Consider the following 21,172-nt stretch of genomic DNA (forward strand, 5'->3'; position numbering starts at 1 on the left):
AATCTAGTAAGAAAGGTCTTCAATTAAATTTAACTTTCTATGGGACTACAAATGCGTCAAAATACGTATCTAAATGGTAAAGGGGCACTTTTTCAACTCATCTATAATTCAAAGTTGTGTCCACACATAAGCGAGCTGTTATGGATGCACCAACAGTACTGCTGAACAAATAGAATCATCAAGTTGTCTTACTCTAGAAACTATAAAGTTCTGAAATCTGAGCTCGAAAGTCCATATAGCTACAATACCGGTTATGCATAAAGAACCACCTCTCAAAACTTTTCATAAAATTAAACTTTGCTGAGACTGTTTATAATTGACATCTTACTATCCACAATTCAAACAAATACATTGACATGTGTTTAATAGATAATACCAATTTGTTACTTAATAGTCTTATAGTTTCTGCCCACAAGTCAGCTGGTGATGCTGCTTGACTATAAATCAAGTCAGCATAGTCTATTGTATCAAATGTTGTAGTATATTTTCAGTCACACAAAGTATTTTTCAGCATAGCTGTCTAATCCAGCTTTAAATCTTAGCTGACCTTTGTAAGCTAGGTAACAATCAACTTGAATATAAAATTCCAGAGTACTTTTAACCCTTTGCATGCTGGGAAATTTGTCGTCTGCTAAAATGTCGTCTGCTGAATTTCTCAAAATAGCATTTTTTTATATTTTTTTCAAAGAATACTATCAGAATAGCAAACAGTTTGGATCCTGATGAGACGCCACGTTCTGTGGCGTATCATCTGGATCCAACCTGTTTGCAAAGGCCTTCAAAATTCGGTTCCAGCACTGAAAGAGTTAAGTAGTACCTGAGCCAACAAGGACCAATCAAGGGCAAGTTCTCTGTCCACGGGGCAAATCTTTTTCTACTTTTTGTTTTGTGAAATTATTCATACTGTTGATGTCTTTTTGGATTTTCAAATTATTTTAAGGGAGGAATACCAAAACCAACAACAACAAAAAAATAATTAGGTCGTAATATGTATAAGTACGAACTTCCCATATAGTACTTACAGCAATACCAAGAAGTAACATCTTGTATCTAAATCAGTTTCCTGAAAATAAGATAGCTGTGATCTATAGATAGCTTGTGAATGGGAGAGATGGGGAAATGAACAGTTATTATCTCATGAAGCCAATTAACAATAGCTTGTTATGAGCTAACAGGAGGATAAATTGGGTAATCACTTGGCAGAACTGGAATGGGGAGAATACCTCCAATTTGGAGAAATAGGCAAATTATCATTCTGGTAGAAATGGCTTATTATAATTCTGTTAATAAATGGGAGCGTCTCTGTTTGCTGTGTAACCTAATTAGACAACCCTGTTAGAGACCGGTTGGAATGGTAATAATGCTATTAGTCACGTGTAACTTGCATTTTTTCCTCAGAATCATTCATCATTCTCATCAAAGGTACAGTTACCCAATTGTCACTGGTAATGGGTGTTGGTTTGGTATGATATGGTTTGCACAAAAAACAACATATAACTAACTAAAAATGGTCTATATTGTTTCAACTTGATTTCCCTTTTAAAAGTATAATTTAAGTTGCTAGAACTATTAACCCATTTATGCCTAGCGTCTAGCAAAAAAGACCTTGGCAAACAGCGTAGACCCAGATGAGACGCCACATGATGGCATCATCATGCGGCGTCTCATCAGGGTCTGCCCTGTTTGCTTAAAGGAATTTCTCTAAGAAATATTCTAAATATAGAAATAAATATACTAGACATCCCTAATTTTGGAAATAAATTGATCCAATTTAGAAGGATAGGAGAGTCCACCTGGCATAAATGGGTTAAACAAGCTTAATAATATCATGGTTGATACTGTGTCTGCTCAACAATCTGAAGGTTTCCACACATTGGAAAGATCTTCTCTATGTAAACCACCCTCGAAGAAAAAGGAAATTAAGGCATTTGCATAAGGTGTCATCCCAGATCAGCCTGTGCAGTCTGCAAAGGCAAATCAGGGACAACACTTTCCGCCATAACTGGCTTATTGCAAAGAAGATACTTAATTCAAACGTAAATAATATAAAGGTAAAGCTAGTGTCGTCCCTGATTAGCCTTTGTGGACTGTGCAATGAGGCTAATCTGGAACGACACTTTACAAACATGTGTTAAGCCCAGATTTCGTAGAATGTGTCTCATTTATACCACTTACTTATCATCTTATCCTACCAAGGATTAAGCATTTTTGAAAAATAAAGCAAACAATTAATCTCAAGAAACTCAGGAGAGAAATGTGTGTTCTTATCCAATTCTTTAATAACATAACACCAAATATAAATATTTTTTATTTCGTTTATGAGCTTTTGGCTTTCGATGCATTAGAGTTTAAATAAATAGTTATAAGCTAAGCTTCTTTATCAAGTTTCCTAATAGTTAAAAAAACAACTGCTGAAACGCTGATCTTACACTGGGATTAGATTGAAGAAAAGTGCACCGAGAATGAACATTTAGATAGCACATGTTTAAGGGACTTCCTAATATACATAAGACAAATGTATTTAAAGTACAACTAGTGTATTATTTGAGTAACCCCATGTTCTTCGCTTCTCCTTCTGCTCCTATGTTTGTCACATAATCAATATACAATATAATTGACTAACATCAGCCCCATATACATCTCACATACACAAATGTAGTTTTTTCAAGGGCGTTTTGTTAGTAGGCATTTTCTTAAATGACTTTATGTTCAGGTACACAAAGTCAAGAACAATTAGAATTATATACTAACATACAAATGCATCAAATCATGCTTATGACATAATGCTAATGTCAACATAATAACAAGCTTTCTTTTTTTCAATATGCTATTATAACCAATTAGATTGGGGTTACAAAGACAAAAAGCCAATTTTATGACTTGGTATGCATTTAATTGATAAATGTAAAGGTCTCTAGGGAAAACCTGACTTCATGCATGTGGGTAAAATAATTGTCATAGATCAGACTGTGAAGTTTACACGGGTTAATTTGGAACAACACTTTCCACCTATACTAAATTTTCATTTAGAAACAAGATGTGTTAGTGAAACACTATGTCCCCCCATATATTTGACCTTTGACCTTGAAGGATGACCTTGACCTGTCACCACTCAAAATGTGCAGCTCCATGAGATACACATGTATGCTAAATATCAAGTTGCTATATTCAATATTGCAAAAGTTATGGCCAATGTTAAAGTTTGATGCAAACAAACCAACAGACAGACATGGAAAAAACAATATGTTTCCATGATAGACTCGGAAACATGAAAACATCAATTTGATGAAAAAAATCCATAAAAGCCGAAAGTGTCATCCTTGATTAAGATAAGCAGACAGGACAGGCTAACCTGGAACTAAAATTGAGTCGTGTTCTGAGAAAACTTGGCATAATGCATGTGCGCAAAGTGTCGTCCCAGATTAGCCTGTGCAGTCCGCAGGGACGACACTTTCCGCTTTTATGGTATTTTTAGTTTCAAGGAAGTCCCTCCTTACTGAAAAACAAGATTAGGTGGAAAGTGTTGTCCCTGATTAGCCTGTGCGGTCTGCACAGTCTTAGATCTGGGGCGACACTTTACTCACATGCATTATGCCCAGATTTCTCAGAACACGACTCAATTTATCACATGCATTTAGTCTGCTTATCAATTTAGTAACATTTGTTTCAAATGTAATACAATACTCTTACTAAAGGCAGAAGGGTCAACCATAGACCCATAACCCCTTAAATCCCTTGAAATTCCTTTGATGCCCACTTTGGTATATACGTTACACATGTACATTCAGCCCTATTTTCCCAAAGCACAGCTTATTTATTTCTGAATTTTTTTATATAGTTTTTCATATATGTGCAAAATGACATTGAGCATGGGATACTAATTTCAGTGTCCACACATGCAAGCCACATGATTTCTTATACAACAAGAACTGCAACTCCATATCTTCAAGAACATTTTCATACTGGAAAAGGGCTACGGGCAAAGGGCATTAACTCCATAAAACAATGCTTCTATTGCACAGAACTCTTCCTTAAAACTAGTTGAACCATATATGAAGTTTGAAGTTGGTAACTTGACTTATTTATGCCTAGCGTCTACAAAAAAGGACTTGGCAAACAGTGTAGATCCAGATGAGACGCTGCATGATGCGGCATCTCATCTGGGTCTGCGCTGTTTGCTTAAAGACATTTCTGTAAGATATATTCTAAATATAAAAAAAAATATGCTAGACATCCCTAATTTTGAAAATAAATTGATCCAATGTTGAAGGATGGGAGAGTCCACTAGGCATAAATGGGTTAAATAAATTCAAAATTATGCCCCAGACTAAAGTAAACAAGACACACTTGTGGTCAGACAAAGAGACCAGTTTATTAACCCATTTATGCCTAGTGGACTCTCCCATCTATCTAAATTGGATCAATTTATTGCCAAAATTAAGGATGTCTAGTATATTTATTTCTATATTTAAAATATTTCTTACAGAAATTCCTATAAGCAAACAGCGCAGACCCAGATGAGACGCCGCATCATGAGATGAGACGCTGTTTGCCAAGGCCTTTTTTCTAGACGCTTGGCATAAATTGGTTAAAGAATATCCCTGATATGTGTGGTAAATGTTATTAACATCCCCTTGCATATTACATAAAACCATCCATGGCTTTAAATAAAGGTCGACTATAAACAATATGGCAAATAAACAGTTTTTTGTTACAAAGGAAATTGTTATTCACTGGCTAGATCGTTAATAGATTTTAAAATAGTATTCAATACTGGTAAAATGTATGCCGAAAAAATATGCTTGCACTTAAAAAATAAATTTTGGCTTGATGTTTTGAAAAACTATATATTGAAATATTGAAAAGCTGCCAATATTGAATTGTGATGATATTCTGGATATGCCTCTTTTTTATAATCATAATTTTAAAATTAGCAATAGCTATATCTATATCAAATGTCTATATGAAAGAGGTATTCGGTTTGTGAGAGACATAATGGTAGAAAGAAACTGCTTTATTTCCAAAGAATCTTTGGATACACAAGTTGGAACAAACGTAAACTTCCTATTGTACCAAGGATTAATAAACATAATAAAGAAATACATTGACAATTTTGAAGACCTGCCGAATTTTGACAAAAACACTCAAGGACCTATATTACCAACTTACATAAAAAAATAGTAGCCAGCCCTAAAGAAGAGAAACAAATTTATAAAACATTTAGATTAAAAACAATGACATTCCAGCTTGTGATACTAACTGGAATTCAACATTTTTAAATATTGAATGGAAAAAAGTACATGCACTTGTAATCAATATAACTAAAGAAACTTATATCAGATGGCTCCAGTTCAGAATAGTCCACAGAATATTGGGGACAAAATCCCTAATGTTCAAAATGACAATTGTGGCTAATAATGTATGTACATTCTGTCATTTGAAAGTTGAAAATATAATGCACTTGTTCTGGTACTGTCCACATACCCAGGAAATTATTAAATTTGTTGTTGATATTGTTCGTAGAAGTAGACCAAGCATACCTATTCACATTACATGTCAGGATCTAGTACTTGGAATTATTAATCCAAAATGAATGATTCAAATGTAGTATGCCTAGAGCTTAAACGGTATATCTTTTATTGTCAAAGAAAAAAAACAGAATTCCTTCAAACTACGGACTTGTAATCAGTATGAAACAAACTTTTGAAATTTACAGAAATACACTTAGATCAGAAGAAGAATTTAAAATATGGTCTCTGGTTAAAATATTTACTGACATCTCATATAATGACATCACCAATCATAACTCATAATATAAATAATGCTTATAACATATTTATTTGTTGTCATTGTAAACTCTGCTTTATCAGATTTCCGTATACAATGCAATTCAGCACTTTCTGTTTTATTCTCATATGTGCAATATTTTATGTTAATTGATATACATACTTATATTCAACATTAATTTAGTTTGTATTGTATAATGTGATATGAATGTATGTTGAATGTACTACAATTATATTTATTATATTACATTTATGTACCCATCAAAATGCTGTACATGAAATACTTTGTGTTATGTTTTTTGTATGCCCCCCTTCGAAGAGAAGGGGGTATATTGTTTTGCACATCTCGGTAGGTCGGTAGGTCCGTCCACCAAATGGTTTCCGGATGATAACTCAAGAACGCTTAGGCCTAGGATCATGAAACTTCAAAAATACATTGCTCATGACTCGCAGATGACCCCTATTGATTTTGAGGTCACTAGGTCAAAGGTCAAGGTCACAGTGACTCCAAATAGTAAAACGGTTTCCGGATGATAACTCAAGAACGCTTACGCCTAGGATCATGAAACTTCATAGGTACATTGATCATGACTCACACATGACCCCTATTGATTTTCAGGTCACTAGGTCAAAGTTCAAGGTCACAGTGACCCAAAACAGAAAAAAGGTTTCCGGATGATAACTCAAGAACGCTTACACCTAGGATCATGAAACTTCAGAGGTACATTGAACATTACTCGCAGATGACCCCTATTGATTTTCAAGTCACTAGGTCAAAGGTCAAGGTCACAGTGACTCGAAACAGAAAAATGGTTTCCGGATGATAACTCAAGAACGCTAACGCCTAGGATCATGAAACTTCATAGGTACATTGATCATGACTGGCAAATGACCCCTATTGATGTTCAGGTCACTAGGTCAAAGGTCAAGGTCACAGTGACAAAAAACATATTCACACAATGGCTGTCACTACAACTTACAGCCCATATGAGGGGCATGCATGTTTTACAAACAGCCCTTGTTTTTGTTGTAAAATACTTGAAATATAACACAATTATAAAAAAAAACAGTTTACTAATAGATTCATGTTGCAGAGTTCAATTGGCCATGTATTTACTAAACCTATTAACCCATTTATGCCTCAAGCGTCTAGAAAAAAGGCCTTGGCAAACAGTGTAGACCCAGATGAGATGCTGCATGATGCGGCGTCTCATCAGGGTCTGCGCTGTTTGCTTATAGGAATGTTTGTAAGGAATATTCTAAATATAGAAATAAATATACTAGACATCCCTAATTTTGAAAATAAATTGATCCAATTTAGAAGGATGGGAGAATCCACTTGGCATAAATGGGTTAAGTTTCCTGTAAGGATCTTCAGACAATGTGCGGTCTGACCCTCTGCTCTCTGGAGTGCTTTATTTAAGGTTTCCTTATACAATGATTGAAACACTGATAAACACTATTAAATACAATGAAACTATCAAAAAGAACAAAAAAATGAAGAAACAAACAAACATAATGCCTTTGATACAACAGTAAACCTAAAAAAACAATATTAGTTCAGTCAGTCTCAAAACAGTTACAAAAAACATCCATCATACTTATGCATAACAGCAGACCAACCATTCTAATAAAATTTGTTTTCTGATCTGAAGCCCTAGAATATTAGCGTCGCCATCTGTTGTTAATAATTCCTGTTCCATCATAAGTAACAGTGCAGGGGCCATACAAGTCCTCATTTCAATTTGCTCCAAGCTGATTATCAGTGAATTTAATTGACCACAAGTGGGCCAGACAAAATGACATTCCTCTAGGCACATGGAACAAGAAGAAGCCATCAAAGGCACCCAGAACACATCATCTACAACCTTCTTGCACTGAGCTTGGTAACAGCCCTAGTGCTGAGCCCTGATAATTGAAAATTTACATCTCACACAGGAAGTTTATGAAGAGGAAGATAATGCACTTTCCATGTCAAAAGATTAGGGATGGCAACGAATATCCGAATATCCGAATATTCGGTCACGGACCGATTATTCGGATACTGTCTTTCGAATCGAATATTCGGAAGAAAAAAAAATCAAAAAAAATCGAGTAATTTCAAAGACTTTGTATTCGTGAAATTTGCTTCAAACATTGTAAAAAAAGTTGTTCCGCGTGTCATAATGTTTATTCCGATAGGCGCGATAATGCGTCGCTATGGTGATGACAGTATACCGGTCATAAATCCCGCTAATTGCCTAACAAAGACAGTCACTTTGTGTCAAAATTATGATAGGTGCAAATTGCGTCGGCAATCAAAACACCGACCTGTACTTGATCCAATGACTCGAATTACGTTTAAAATTATCAAAGATTAAACGAGTAAAGGGAAAGCCAACTTGGTGTAAAAACAAGTATGGCAATTAAAACACCGACCCGTCTTGGTCTAATAACTCGAATTACATTTAAAATGATCACAGATTAAATGAGTAAAAGAAGAGCCGACTTGGTGTGAAAAACAAAAAAGATCGTATGGTTATAATCACGCTGTCGAATAAAAAAGCTTTTAGAAAATATTTACTCAACCTCGAATAATTATTTGCGTATCGTATGGTCCAAACTTTAATTAATTACTCAATATTCAATCAGGTATTATACTTAAATAAACGTTTTTGGTATTTCGCCCTCTTTTAATTGAAAATATATTAATTGCTACACGCATAAAGTAAATCTCTGTCCACGCAAAATGCCACCTACGCCTTCTGCTGCTTTGAAGTATTTCACGAGATCATCCGATAAGAAGTCGCCGATACGAGTGACTTTTAAACGTGGAAACTTTAAAAGACTGACTTTTTAGTCTGTAAAACAGGTTCAATTTGTGTTGTGGCTATGAAAATTATTCGTTCGAGTTCAGCTTAAATTATATTTAGATCTAACTGTTTTGTTATGTAATTATTTTGTCGTCATGTAAATATTATGTTTCTCGTTCTATTGTTTATGTACAATATTAAAAGTTTAAAAAAAGTTTTTTTCATTCAATTTTAACAATAAAAAGTAATCAACAAAATCAGCTCCGAATTAGCGACGGCAACGCTGTGTCAATATTTAGTCACTTCCGGTGAACCTCCGGTAAAAACGAAAGTAAAATTCATGGAGTAATGGTACGATAAACAAATTTGATTTTTTTTCCAACAGATGTTGACCGAATATCCGAATATTCGTTCGGAAGGGTGACCGAATATTCGAATACCAAAATCGGTATTCGTTGCCATCCCTACAAAAGATCCTACTGATAAAGCCATACTGGCTGGGTATCTCATCAGCTGTTTATTTAAACTTGGCATGGATATACATGGTTCTAGCTATTAAACCTGGCTCTGGGAAAACGGGGCTTAATCCTTTCAGTGCGGGAACCGAATTTTGAAGGCCTTTGCAAACAGTTTGGATCCAGATGAGATGCCACAGAACGTGGCGTCTCATCAGGATCCAAACTGTTTGCTATTCTGATAGTATTCTTTGAAAAAATCAAAGAAAATGCTAATTTTAGAAATTCAGCAGACGACATTTTTGCAGATGACAAATTTTCCAGCATGCAAAGGGTTAAACCTGGCTCTGGGAAAACGGGGCTTCATGCTTGCCTATGTTCAAGATCGGTCAGTAATTAGCCTGTGCAGTTCAGGGACTACACTTTCCGTCTAGGGTGGGTTTTTGTTAGAATAGACTTCATTTAAAAGAAAAATACTATTAGAACGGAAAAGATTCTCCCAGATTAGCCTGTGCAGACTTCACAGGCTAATCTGGTACAATACTGTACTCAAATGCACTTCTTTTACAGAGCACAGCTTAATTCTTTGTTACAAGGTATGTTGAGCTAATGATTTTGCACATTATTTTTTTTGCACAATTTTGCTGATTATTATATAATGTTACTTCTTAAAAAGTTCTTCTGGTTTTGATGTTTACATAGAGCTATTATATGTTTTGTAAAATGTTGTGTTTATTCATTAAATAGGGTCAATTAATGTAGAAAATACTGTGATACTTATGTTCATAGATCTTTGTTCTTTTTCTTTTTGATCATCAAATGAAGTTAAATTATGCTTGTATATGCAATGATTAGACAGAATTTTTTTATTGCACATAAATTATAATCTTCCCAGTATGACAGTCTCCATTTTGGTTGTATTTAACAATTGATCAGACAACATGACTTCCCTTGAAAACAATATACAACTTTCTATATTTAACATGGTGACTAGAGATGATACAAGATCATTTAGCATGAAAACTGAGCAATATTTCATTTTCAAAGAGAAATTCACATCATTGATAAAGACTAAAGAGAAGCCCGCTTTTGTAGTCTGCTCTAATTCTTTAATGTGGTTGCTGGGTTTCACACTAATAAGATTTTAATTGCCATGGTGATAAGCAAATAGTTAAAATATAGGTCACATGCTAAATAGTCATGCCTCAGTTTTCAAAATGTGGGCACCCCTTTGATCTCATGTTCTGAAAGTTATAATTATCTATTGAAGGAGGGGTTTAATTTTCTAAAAATGACTAGCTTACCAGCTTAATTATGAATGGGTTAATAACATGTAATTATATTTTATTCAATTCCTTTCATGGTATGTGGTAAAAATGTCGTTAAAGCAAAATAAATAATCTTCCTTTGCTTAGGTTTGCATCCCAACATCTAGGGGATTAACAAGTTATAGATAAATTATTGCTTCAAACATCATGTGTTGGATATAAAAACTCTTTGATGTCAGTTTGAAAAAAGATAGAGGTTTTTATCTGTAACAATATATTTTGGCTACTTAAAAAATGGGTACATATATAAAAATGATTTCAAGTTTGAACAATCCTTCCATGTGAGCCTTGCTGTAAGGGGCTTACTTCATGTGTTTAAAGTGTCCTTCCAGAGGCAAAGGCTAAACAGATGAGACACTTTCCACCTAAACTGGATTTTCGTTCAGAAGAGACTACCTACAAACAAAAATTTCAATAAAAGTGGAAAATGTTGTCCCTTAATATCCTGTGCATACTGCACAGACTAATCTGGGACGACACTTTACGCACATGCATTAAGCCCCGTTTTCTCAGAGTGAGGCTTATATATCCCAGCTGTTATGCATTGCTATTTTTCGTACACACATAATTAAATATTCGTTTGTTTTCTGCATTTTACTAAGACGTAATCACGTAAAGATAATTATGGACTGTCATGAGTTTTTTTTATATATAAAACATACATATGTTACTTTTATGTTAATGAATAAACACACACAATGCATATCTCGTCAGCCAAACAACTCAAAACAGGCATAAGATTTGTTTATATTTCATCATTACATTTATATTCTGACAGAACATTATTTGGAAAAACACCACCTTCAATAAAAAACTAAAATAAATGTACTGCCTTTAGAACTCAGTTTTGTTAGGAAAGTTTCATATTGTGAGGTTTTTCTCATCAAGTTTCCGAATTTTCCTTGTTGATCAGTACTTTTTGTATGGTCAATTAATCTTGTTTTAATCAGACAGAACAGTAATCTGATAGTGCAAGGCCCACATGCATTCCATTTATGGTCAATTAAAACTGTAAACCTGGGCTCAATGATATAACGAGGGCACCCTGGCTAGGTGAGTACAGTTAACCTGCAAGTATGCTGTAGTTCTGCTAATAATAACACCCATCAGTACTGCTAAGAAATACATGAGCCTCAATCTGGGAAAACGGGGCGTAATGCAAGTGTAAAGGGTTGTCCCAGATAAGCACAGAATTGGCTCAATATGGACGCCACTTTAGACATAAGGGGCTATTTCGTTCAAGGAAGTCTCTTAAAAGCAAAATCCAGTAAAGGCAGAAATTATTATCCCTTATAAGCCAATGCTGACTGCACAGGCTAATCTGGCACAACATGTAACGCACATGCATTTAGCCCTGTTTTCCCACTGCAAGCATGTGAGTCCTGTCATTGGATTATTGCATGTACGTAAGGTGCCATCCCAGATACCACAGTGCAATCCAAACAGACGTATCAAAGATAACAATTAATACTGTAAAACAATTATTATTAATCGCCAAACATTGATTGTCGCATATTTCGTCAGTAGACAGATTGGTGGATTTAAGTTGCTTACCAATAATTATGTATAGTGTTAAAACAAAAGGAAGACTGAAAGACATTAATATGCAACGTAATCCACGCACATATCCTGCACACAAATTGAGAAAAAATCAAAGTTGAGACAAAATATTGACCACAGTCTATTTGTGATACTAACACGCGTAATACCAAGTCCGTACTTTATCTTGACTTTCTTCCTGCTGCTAAGGCTAGTATTCCATCTATCAGCATCCGTATCCGCATACGAATCCGCAAAATCATAATACGGACGCTATATTCCATTTATCCGCATACGTCGAGCGTATCTTTATTTTTGTGTATGGATAAAATTAAATATTATAATTGAGATAATTATTATGAAGGACAGGCCTGAATTTAAGTAGATATAAGGTACAAATCATCATTCTCTCTGTAAAAGAATACAAATGGTAAATACCTGAAACATCTTCTTTAAGTGCCTAGGCTATGTTTTTCCAAACATTTGAAGTAAAATCCCGATATGCAGGACTGAGTTAGTTGTATAATTCCGGGTAATTTTTCACGAATTTGATAGTTTTTCAGTTGATTTTTGAGATGACAGCTACTCTCATCATGCTAAATGCCGTCTGTATCTTGTCCGCATCCGCATTAGAATGCTCACTTGAGCGTTCTTAGAGCTCAACATTAATCTAAAAACCAGCATGCCCTGCCGGGCAAGTACTTAGAAAAATCTACTTGCCCTGTACGTATTAAGCCACTTGCCCAAACATGAAAAATCGCATTACCTGTAAACCTCATATTTTTAAATAAAGATCAAAATGATACACCACAAAACATTTTTTATTTTTGAACATTAAGCAAAATGATTACAGCAATTAAAGTCTAAATTAAATGCTCTTTGTTCTTTTTTTGAACATGCCCAGGCGGACAACTAGATTATAAAATAACTTGGCCGGACCCAACTTTTTCTTGCCAGGGGCAATAGGACAACCGTTAATGTTGAGCCCTGGAACTTCTTTTGCGGACGCCATTTGCGCATGCGGACATACGGATGCGAACGAATGGAATAAAGTGAATTTCAACTTGTTCTATTTTTTTGCGGATGCGGATATGCGGATGCTGATACAGACAGATGGAATACCAGCCTTAATCTATCAGAAGGGAGAAACTTGACCTTGCATGGAGTGTACTTTTAGGGGATATACAGTAACATCAGGGTGCTATCAATCTTTTTTATTTTCAGAGGTCTAGTGCATTTTAATAGCTCATAAAACTTAAATATGCTCATGCAGAAGGCTTTAGCCAATCTAGTAACCAGACCCATTTTGTTTAATGACCTGTCATTAAATTACACACCAAAACATGGTGCATGCTTTCCTTTGGATTACTGCATGCAAAATAATACAGACAGATAGTAAATTTTTAGGAATAAGCATTTTAATAATCTAGCTTCAATGTATTGAATTTATAAATGTTAACATAACAAGTGATGGAGAAAGTTTTTATCAATTACAATCATGGGATGGAAAACATAATGTTAAGTACAATAAACAAATATCAAGAGCAAATACTTTAGTCTTATTGCTGATTAATGGATACATGTGCATTGATTAGAACTTTACTTTCAACTAATATTAAACTGTTTCCTGTGTGGAGTATAGTTTCTTGCCAACTTTGATAGCATTATGCTGTTCCAGTAACAAACAACAAAATAGAACATCAATCAGTTCTTACCTACAGTGTCAGTTGTTTCTCTTTCATAGCATAGTGGTGAACTTTACAGGTGAGAGAAACATCTTCATAATACCTAGTATTTTCATGGACAATTCATTTTCTGTCAGGAATTCTTACATACCATATAAATTACATTCTGACAATAATGGAACCAGACTATTAAAAATGTTTCCTATGGTTAACAAGGAAAACAGTATGGGTTTGCCAAAAATCTTAATGAGTTCTATCAAATACTTAGGGTTCCACAATGTTTGTACATCTTTTATGCTTGAGTGTTCTTTGTTCAAATTATCTGCTTTATAAGGGTGAAATGACAGATCAAAGTTTGAAACTATTTGTAATTTTGTTCTTAGGCCCTAATGCAATATTTATTAAAGTAACTTATGTGTTACATACATGTTAATATACGAGTGCACAGTCTATACCATGCAGTTTTGAGGCGTTACAAAATTTACAGCTCTGTATTTGTCAGTTTCAATTCACAATGTAATTATGTCCCATTATTTTTGTTTTATTTATCACACAAAAATATGTATTTGAATATGCAACTGTCTATTTCCGACACTTGCAAATAAGCCTCACTATACGAAATTATGGTTTTATTCACATGCCTAAAGTGTTGTCCCAGATTAGCCTGTGCAGTCTGCATCTGCTAATCAGAGATAAATGCAACCTGCAAAAAAATATGACATTTGATAGAATGGTTAGTACAATAGCTCCGATTTCTCCAGGTGTAGTGAAAAAAGTATAGTATTTGTGTTAATAGGATGATTCATACCCCACCAGGTGATATTGCTTCAAGAGATGTGATATATCTTCAAGCTGCAGATATCATACAGATTGATGTTGGAACAAGGTCACATCTCTTGTACCAGATACCTAGATTTGTTTTGATTCTGGATTTGTCATCATAATATGAGCTACGTTTTGGGAGAACTGTGCTAAATAAATGTACGTGAATTGTTTCCCAAGATTAGCCTGTGCAGTCTGTTCAGGCTTATCAGGGACAACACTTTTCACTTTGATGGACTTTTCTTTAAAGAAATATTTTACTTAATTGACAATAAAATTAACAAATATTATTTCAAAATCGCAAATTTTCGTTTTAGTTATGATATTTGTGAGGAAACAGTAATACTGAACATTTACCTGATGCTCTAAAATATCCATCATATGCATCTTTTGACGATTTAAAAACCTGAAAATGATAAAGCGTTGCAACGGGAAACGATTAAATAATTTGGAGAGTTTTGTTGTTGTCGTTAAATTATGCGACACTACGAGGATTACTTATATTAAGTAAAAAATACAACAATCATAGTATGAGCACAGATGGCCTAGCGGTCTAAGCGATAGACTTTTACTCCAGGGGTCAGTGGCTCGACCCAAGTTGATGTTTAATTTTGTTTTCTTTCATTAATTGTAATCTTGATTTTTACTAGAGCTTTTCAGATCCAATGTTTACATTAATCAATATAAAGAATTTAATGATAAACTTCAATACATGCCAAAATCTGTGAAAAGACCCCTTTAATGGAAGTCTCTTCTTATTTCAAATTAAGTTCAGACAGAATCATCATCATCACCAACAGCATTTTATTTAAGTTATTAAACGCTGATTAAGACCAAATGTGGGATTTAGACATGTTGTATTTAACTGTTTTAGAGATTTACTATGACGGCCCCCCCCCTGGCACACACACACACATAATTTGCTGACTAAATTACTAATGTTTCAATAATGCACCATTTCCATATACAACAAAACCTCATGTACTGCACATCCAATAGGGTGTTTGCAGTACACGTACCTCCAATTTCTGCTGATAAGGTTTTTCAGTTTAAGAACTAACCTCTATGATTTTCAACATAAAATTGCTGTACACTATATAACACAAAATTATTTTATTTATTGATAGTTTGTTAACATTGTATTGGGAAGCAACACTCTGCTAAAGATCTTGTTGGATGTGTTTTGGCATTTTTACCGATATTTATTACAAATCCCCAATAATCAAGTAGATATGCCCCAATTGTAATGTGTATTTTCAATTTTATGATGTCCTGCGCTTGAGGCGGATTTATGTGAGGACCTGGAGTGCGTCCCAGCACGCCTACCTAATTTGCATACTAGACTTACATAATTTGGGACGAAATTTGAATTATAGCTGAAATTTCAAGCTATTTAGTTGTTCCCTAAAGACATGCCCCTGTGATGTCTATGATTCTAATATAATTTCAGCCCCTGCTGTGACCTGGCACAGGGCATGTCAGAACTTATCCGAGTTATGAAACCCAAGAGCATGTGCATTAAAGCACTTTGGAATATAGGAGAAAGGCGGGAGATAATGCAAGGCTATAAATTACTGAATATGTTTAAAAAATATTTAAAAATGCAATTTTTCAAGAATAACGCAGACAGGCTTATTAATTATTCATTCTAAATACATATAAAAAGTATATTGTAACAATTAATTTCATCCTCTTCGCCTGTGGTCTCAAATGGAGTTTTGTAGCAAGTGGGTTTATCACAGGGTCGCTTGCCCTACGCCCAACCCTCCCCCCTTTTTAAGATAAGCTAAGGGCTGTCATTGACTTTTTTATGACTGGGAAAACAAAATGCCAAGGAATCAAGATCCAGTAAACCAAATTTATCAATAGGATAGCTGTTAGTAATGTCTTAAGCCAGTGTATAGAATTAATATCATTGTTAAGTCTTTACAAAATTGAACTCTTTATAATTGATCAAACAGCATCTATACCCATTAATTTATTGGGACCAAAACAATTGTTCTGTACTACAAAGAAGACGTGACATAACAAGTAACAAAGAGAAGCAAAATCTTTAAACATCAAAGTTAATGTAATTATAACCCAATCAGTGCCCGTGAATAGTATGTGTACAATAAATATGCCAGCAAGCTGTTGTGTTTAGTCAAGCCATATGGGACATATGCATCCCAGACGAAAATGCCATCAAACTTATTTGCCACCCTTGATATTGAATCTCTCAAACTTTTATGTATTTAAGTTAGGATTATCTGATGTAAGATATGCAAGTACTAACGAAAAAATGCAGTAGAAGAATTTTTTATTTGAGTGCTCAACGACTAACAAGTTATACTTATCATTAAGTACTCATCATGGTTACTTTTATTATACAAATGCAAATGGCTTTATCTTTATTCATTGATAAATTATAATTTATCCGCACTATGGGAAAACTGGGCTTAATACATGTGTGTGTAGTGTCTTCAAGATTAGAATGTACAGTCCACGAAGGCTAATCGGGGACAACACTTTCGGCTTTAATGGATTTTTTTTTAAAGGAACTCTAGTCTGAACAAAAGTCCAGTCTAGGCGGTACTTTACAATGCATTAAGCTTGTTTTTCAAGAGAGTGGCTCAAACCAGTTATCAAAATATCAATTCATGAGACAGAGGAAGAGTTACTGGCCATGTGGACACTTAAACCCTTTGCATGCTGGGAAATTTGTTGTCTGCTAAAATGTCGTCTGCTGAATTTATAAAATTAGCATTTTCTTCAATTTTTTTCAAAGAATACTATCAGAATAGCAAACAGTTTGGATCCTGATGAGAGGCCATGTTCTGTGGCGTCTCATCTGGATCCAAACTGTTTGCAAAGGCCTTCAAAATTCGTTTTTTTTTAACATGTTTTTATTCAGTATAAAAAGTCAATGAACTCTGTATTGTTGCTGAATATACAATGCACTTGAAAATAGGCTTTATGCTAATTGAAATTAAAAACAAAAAAAACAACTTAAGCATCAGTATCTGTTCTTTCTGAGCAAAAGTGGCATTTATTGTTAGTGAAGAAGATACATTTTCAAGAATAAACATCAGAATTATAAATGTTTTTAGAATGTGAGCATTTTATCCAGTAATCTCAAAGTACCAGTTTTTGGATAGAAATCCAATAGCATTATTATTTAGAAGTTTGCAATCCCTTGTTCCAAAATAAAAATCATTAACAAATATGCGGAGTAATTTATTTAAACAAACAGAAAATGCATTCTGAAACCCTTAATAGGAGTCCTGCAATCATTTGTAATCAATAACTTATGTTTAAAAAAATCATTGGTTCATGCTACCAATTATAAAATATTGCAACCAATCCCTGAATAATGTAAATATGCCATGACATGGGAATAACATATATCCCGATCAGACTAGAATAGTAAATATACCCATCGTCTGTTATAAAAAAAAATAGTAACATAGGTTACAACTCAAATTTCTCACTTTGTTTAAACTTATTATAATTTGTAAATTATCAACTAGTAGGAGAGAAACATACATTTATGTTTGTTCTCCCTTTCTTCTGTTTGAATCACATTCTGACGAAGTACATGTATTTGAACTTAAGTAAACTACTTCATAATTTTAACAAAGGAAATTAAAGCAAAGTTTGTCGCAGAATTTTATTTTATTTTGTATACTGTCTTGCTATACCATTCGACCCTAACATATTGACTGATTATATTCATAAATGTAGCAATATTTGTATGTTTCTTATTGGCTTTTGTGGTCTTGTGCTTCATTTAAATAAAAAAGCCTGTGTGGTAAGAGTGATACAATAGACTGATCCCGGAAAAGCACGAGTTTAGAAAAACCCACTAATCACCCCTTTACAAACATTGCTGGTCCGTTATATCAACCAATGATAGCTTCCTTTAGATAATAACGGTTGATACGGTGTGTGATTTTGAAAGGATTATAAATGGGTCATGTTTATTTGTACCAGCAGATTAGTGGGTTTTTCCAAAAAGTTTCTTTTTCCGGGATACATATATTGTGTAGTAAAATATAACACCCTGATGCCTGTGATGTTAATCAAGATTAAAGGTAGAGGTAAATATTACTCTAAGAGGGATTTGCAGGACTGTTATACACTTAGAAGCATGATGATGAACATACATTGTTTAACCCCTAAGAAATGATCTACGTAAATTGATGTGTAAAACAACAATCAGGTCTTGTGTTCGCGGCAGAATACAACTAACTAAGGTAAACATGTTCGCCGCATAATACCAATACATGTAAATGAGACCAACGTGTTCACTGCATAAAACAACAATAAGGTCAATGTGTTTGCTGCATAATACAACTAAATCATGGCGATCCATCCCATGACAAAGAAATTAGTTTTTACAGTAATGTATGCAATTGATTTTGCATTCATTTGCTGTTCTTGTTGATATCCGAGTTTTTCAAATGGCAGCGTTATATGTTCCCTTTGATATATTGCTCAAGAGCTAGAAGGTTACAACATTGCAGGGCATAGACCTCATTTTTGTAAGTTAATACATGTTAATTATCCAAAAACTACTTCATTACATTTCTACTGTATTTATTGTTTTTAACAACAAAAACATACATCTGGAGCAGTTAGGCAAAACTTCCCTCATACAAAATTAATAAAATAAACAATTGTTAGGTAATTGTATTAAAATGCGCAGACATGTTATGTTGTAGATAATTGTATAACCTATATGTTGCCTTACTAGGCTTTTTTTGTAAGAATGAATGTGGCTGTCTCACTTGTGTTTTCTGATAATAATTCGCACTGTTTGTATTAACCCTAAGCTACCAATAAAAAGAACAATTTTTAGCAATTATCTGATATGACTGTAAAGTGGTTTACTCTTTATGATGTATAATTTGGTTGTACATGTAGTTGTATGCATGAACTAGGATGTACATAATATCAATACTTAGCTATCTATTCTCCACAGTCAACATTTAAGCATGCCCTTCCGTTTACCAGATCTGCTTGACGCTCCTCACCAGTGGTTATTTCCGTTGATCACAATAATAATAATAAGTGACAGCAAAATGTGTCTAGTACTAAAATTAATATATTTATGAGAAGACCAAAAATATTGTGTATGCCCCTGCATTGACATATTTGGGAGGTACATATTGATTGACCCATCCTTCCATCTCTACACAGTGAACACATATCTTTCTTACTTGCATGGATTTTGTACTTGAAGACTACCAACACACCCATATCAACCTTACTGCACGTTGCTGTTGACGCTTACCTACTTATGGTTTAGACTAATGCAGAGTCCAATCTCTTGTAGGCTGCAGAGTCCAATCTCTTGTAGACTGCAGAGTCCAATCTCTTGTAGGCTGCAGAGTTCAATCTCTTATAGGCTGCAGAGTCCAATCTCTTGTAGGCTGCAGAGTCCAATTTCTTGTAGGCTAAGAGCTTATATTAGCTGAGAGCTTGTATAAGCTTTATTGCTGAATAAATGTTGTTGTTGTTGTTTATCCCTTTACCATTTAGATACGTATTTTGACGCATGTGTATTCCCTCAGAAAGTTAAATCTAAATAAAGACCTATCTTACTAGATGCAAGTTTAAAAGGCTTCATTTCAAACTCTTAAATACTGATTAGCAGCAAACATCATAAAACCTGAACAGCCTGCGAGTTTCTCACAGGCTGTTCTGGTTTTATGCTGTTTTCACATAGCCATTTTTACATTGCTTTGAGTGGGAAAGGGTTAACTCAAATTTATGCATTCCATCTAACGACATTTTCGCTTTTTACAATGCTTAAACGCTGACATGGATGGTTTCTATGAACACTCTTAATAAACTAAAATCACCTGCTTTATCTTGACTATGACATTGACCAACTTTGGAACTTAAACTCAGAAGGTCTAAATTTTGGTTTCACAAAATTTACCGATCTTTAGTTTCTCCTTGAAATTAACCTCAATTTGTACTTAGATTTTTCACTCTGGCCTAGTTCTTGGTTAATTATACCCCACCAAACGAAGTTGAGCTTGTCTGTCGGTCGGTTGGTCTGTCCGTCGGTTGGTCTGTCGCTCCGTATTAAGTGTCCGCTCTCTGATTAAAGTTGTTTTCATCCGATCTTCACCAAACTTGGTCAGATGTTATATCTAGGTGATGTCTAGGTCAAGTTCGAATATGGGTCATGCCGGGTCAAAAACTGGGGTCACGGGTTCACTTAGTACGTTTTAAACATTGAGCATGGTGTCCGCTCTCTAATTCAAGTAGTTTTCATCTGATCTTCACCACACTTAGTCAGAAGTTGTATGTAGATGATGTGTAGATCAAGTTCAAACATGGGCAATGCTGGGTCAAAAACTAGGTCACGGGGTCACTTAGTGCGTTTTAAACATTGAGCATGGTGTTCGCTTTTTTTGTTAAGACAACATGCAAAATATTCTGTTTCAATGCGTCATGTGGGGGTATTCGTCACGTCTGTGACAAAGCTCTAGTTATAATTGTCATTATTCAAGCTCCTTGTATTGCCTTAAGTTTTCAATTTGCTGTCCAGTCATTGTTTTTTTGTCTGTCTGTTTGAGAGTAACCATCATTGACATATTTGATCTTGCATCAATTATGAGTATGAAGACCTTTGTTTCATGCAAGGGCATTGTATTTTGACAATTGCTAGGATATCCTATATGCCAGATTTCATTTTTAATTTGACATTGACCTCAAACTTAACAAGCACTTCTGTGGCGTCTAACTGTGATGCCACTGACCATGTCAGAT

This window comes from Dreissena polymorpha, chromosome 1 (assembly GCF_020536995.1).
Source record: "Dreissena polymorpha isolate Duluth1 chromosome 1, UMN_Dpol_1.0, whole genome shotgun sequence".
NCBI classification, from domain to species: Eukaryota; Metazoa; Mollusca; class Bivalvia; order Myida; family Dreissenidae; genus Dreissena; species Dreissena polymorpha.